The 3,915-nt window shown below is 38.1% G+C and overlaps 1 pseudogene; it reads left to right on the top strand.

The window, feature by feature from the left end:
• The first annotated feature begins 227 nt into the window (after positions 1-227).
• Positions 228-1,580, top strand: LOC110198178 (lipoyl synthase, mitochondrial pseudogene; annotated as a pseudogene).
• Positions 1,581-3,915: the final 2,335 nt, after the last annotated feature.

Raw genomic sequence — 3,915 nt, 5'->3', positions numbered from 1 at the left:
TTAAGGAGTTTTTCTTTTCTTTTCTTCAGTGTATTTTTTGCCTCTTTTCCATTCGGCTAATTCTGCTTTTTAAGCATTCTTCTCTTCATTAGATTTTTGTACCTTGTTTTACCAGTTGGCTTGCTTTTTAAGGTTTTATTTTCTTCAGTATTTGTTGCGTCTCCTTCAGCAAGCTGTCGACTCATTTTTCACAATTGCCTGGCACAGCTCCGCGTGACAGACAGAGTTCCGGGCCGGCAAGCTGGGTCTGTTCACCTCCTTTCCAGGATGTCTCTCCGCTGCGGCGGGGTCTCCGGCATCCTTGGGTCCCAGGTACTTGGAAACTATTTGTGTAGCCAGTACAAAACATTAAGTTCTTTGCCAGACAAAAAGAAAGAGTTTCTACAGAATGGACCAGACCTTCAGGATTTTATATCTGGTGACCTTTCAGACAAGAACACCTGGGCTGAATATAAAGGAAATTTGAAACGTCAGAAAGGAGAGAGACTAAGCTTGTCACCATGGCTAAAAACAGAGATTCTTATTGGAAAAAATTACAATAAGCTGAAAAATACTTTGCGGAATTTAAATCTCCATACAGTATGTGAAGAAGCACGGTGCCCCAACATTGGGGAGTGCTGGGGAGGGGGAGAGTATGCCACTGCCACAGCCACTATCATGTTGATGGGGGACACTTGTACGAGAGGTTGCAGATTTTGTTCTGTCAAGACTGCAAGAAAACCACCTCCATTGGATTCTAATGAGCCCTACAACACAGCAAAAGCAATTGCAGAGTGGGGACTTGATTATGTTGTGCTAACATCAGTGGATCGAGATGATCTACCTGAGGGTGGAGCTGAACACTTTGCAAAGACAGTTTCACATTTAAAGGAAAGAATTCAAATATATTAGTGGAATGCCTGACCCCTGATTTCCGAGGAGACATGAAATCTGTCGAGAAGTTGCCCTCTCAGGATTGGATGTGTATGCTCATAATGTGGAAACTGTTCCCGAATTACAGAGGAAAGTACGTGATCCCCGAGCCAATTTTAACCAATCTCTGCAAGTATTGAAACATGCCAAGAAGGTTCAGCCTAGTATCATTTCTAAAACTTCCATAATGTTGGGCTTAGGAAAGACTGATGAACAAGTATATTCAACAATGAAAGCACTCCGTGAGGCAGATGTGAACTGTTTGACTTTAGGACAATATATGCAACCAACAAAGCGTCATCTTAAGATAGAAGAGTATATTACTCCTGAAAAGTTCAAGTACTGGGAAAAAATAGGAAATGAACTTGGATTTTATACGCTCCTCATATAAAGCAGGTGAATTTTTCCTGAAAATCTAGTGGCAAAAAGGAAGATGAGAACCATATGAATCTGTAAATTGATAAGACATCTTAAAGTTCCTGATGTTATTGATCCTACACTATTAGGCATCCTTAACACCAGAAATGCTTACATCTGATGGAAACATGCCCCAACTTTATTTAACATTCTTCAAGCAGTGAGGTGTTTGGTTTTTTTTTTAAAGTGAATCATTTGGAGATTAGTTTTTCCTCATCTTCCCCTTGAACTTTAGCTTAATGAAATAAAAGCATAAAACACAATTGCCTGGCACCACTTTCATTTCTCTTTCCAGTTTTTCCTTTCCTCTCTTATTTGATTTTCAAAATCCTTTCTGAGCTCTTCAATGGCCTGAGACCAATTCAACTTTTTTTTTTTTGGAGGCTTTGGATATAGGAGCTTTGACTTTGTTTTCTTCTGAGTGTATGTTTTGAGCTTCCTAGTCACCATGGTAAATTTCTATGATCAGAATTTTTTTTCTATTGTTTGCAGCGGTTTCAGGGGTTCTGTGCAACTGTTTTCAGAGATACTTCTAGGAACCTGTAAGTTTTTAGTTCTTCCAAAGTGGTATGATGTAAGGAGAGGTGTGTTTACTACTCTCTTGGTCTGTGAGAGACCACAAGACCTCTTTTCTGCCCTGGAACTGTTACAAGTGTCCCTACTACACTGCAGCTGCAAGCTCTGATATGCTAATGCTCCTCTTTACCCTGGGTCTGCAACCAAGGATTGTTAACTGGATCCAAGTCTGGGCAAAAACAGAGTTCTGCTTCAGAACTAGCAAAGAGACTCCTGTAATCTCCTCACGATCACCTTATCAGAAGTGGGCTGAGAGTTCCAGAAGCAGCTGCTGATACTGCTGATTCAGGGCTCCCAAAGCCTACTCCTGGTTTGCTGGTGCTGCGAATGTGCTGGTATAGCCTCTGCCATACAGTGACAGACCTTTCCTACTGACATTCTAAGTTGTCTTTGGCTGGAAAATTATTTCACGCTGCCTTTTGTGGGTTTTGCTGCTCCAGGAATTGTTATATGACATCATTTAAAGATGTTTGGAGGGGTTTGGGGAGAGATCAGGTGAATAGCTCATTCTGATACTTACCATTTGAAAGATCAAGAAAATTCACTTAACCTCTCTATTCAATGGGCAACTGACTAAGACTGAATTATAGAAAATGTACACATCTGGATTTTGGAGGTAATTTTTATAAGAGGAGATGTTTATATTCATGGAATTATATAGCCCAATCCACCACCAACCCCAAAATATCATGGGTTTTTTTTTAGTAGTATGTCCTTCACAATCTCATGGAAACTCATTTATTTCTGCTCAGTGATTTCCTTGGAACTGACAGATCCCTTAAAATACCCAAGAAATATTTTCATATCTTTCAAGTGATTATCATTTTAATTCAATCAAGGAGAAGCTACATTCTTAAAAGAAGTTGGAGGAAGTTTTTGTTGACATGTTTTGAGGTGGAATTTTTTTGGGAACACATTTGGCACTTTATTTTAGGGAATGTAGTTTTTTTTCCAGTCATGAATCCCCACTTCAAGATAGCAGACAAGTGGTTATATAGATTTTGTTTAAGGACCTTTATTGAGGAAGGATCCTCCTTGCTCCCATTTCAAGTTTTCAAAAATAATTGTTAAAAAGGGTTTTTTTCTCTTAATTCCTGACTTTATAGCTTCTATGCATTGCTAATATGCCCATTATTGGCATATTAGAAAGAAAGAAAGAAAGAAGAAAGAAAGAAAAGAAAGAAAGAAAGAAAGAAAGAAAGAAAGAAATGTAAAAGTGATCCACAGATAACTTCTCAAGTTCCAGTGAGGTGAAAGAATTCCTTCAGCTTTCTGAGTTGACATACTTAGGAGGAGGAAATTAAGAAGTACATGGAAGAGGAGAAAGTAGAGGAGGTGAAAGAAGAAAAGGAAGAAGAAGAGCAGGAAAAGGATGAGAGAGAGAAGTCTAGATTATCTTTAGGAAAACATAACATTCCTCTAATATAAGATTCTCTTGGAAAGTTTAAATGCCAGTCTCTGAAATTATAAGAGACCATGAACAACAGTCTTACAGAATGGGTGGGCATACATAAATTGATATTTGCATTGTTGTAAAGAATATGCAAATTGACAAAAGTCACATATCCATTTGAGCATTTGAATAAATGTTCCATAATATAGATGTAGTTTTATTAGAACAACAATCGTGAAGCATTCCAAACCTCATAACAACTTTAAAATAGGTATTGAAATACCTTTTTGGGGACTATATCTCAGTCCAATGAGAACCAATCTTCAAAGTCCTTCTCATTAGGTACTTAGGCTTTTAGAATGTTAGAGCCAGAAGGGACCAAGAAATCCTTGATTACATAAGTAAGAAAAATGTGGCCCAGAAAGAAAAAAAAATGACCTTATATGCAAAGATGAAGCAAACTGAATGAGAGAGTAGGATACTCCTCTCCCTTCCAAATCTCCATTCTAGGTTAGAAAAGTCATATTCTTAAGTTTGAATAATAAATGACAACTCTCCCTCCCCAACATCTGCTACCTGAAGTGTTATATACATTTTAAAACAGCATAGAATGCCAA

This window comes from Phascolarctos cinereus, unplaced genomic scaffold (assembly GCF_003287225.1).
Source record: "Phascolarctos cinereus isolate Bilbo 61053 unplaced genomic scaffold, phaCin_HiC Scaffold_2;HRSCAF=192, whole genome shotgun sequence".
NCBI classification, from domain to species: domain Eukaryota; kingdom Metazoa; phylum Chordata; class Mammalia; order Diprotodontia; family Phascolarctidae; genus Phascolarctos; species Phascolarctos cinereus.
This window is presented reverse-complemented; position numbering and strand designations above follow the sequence as displayed.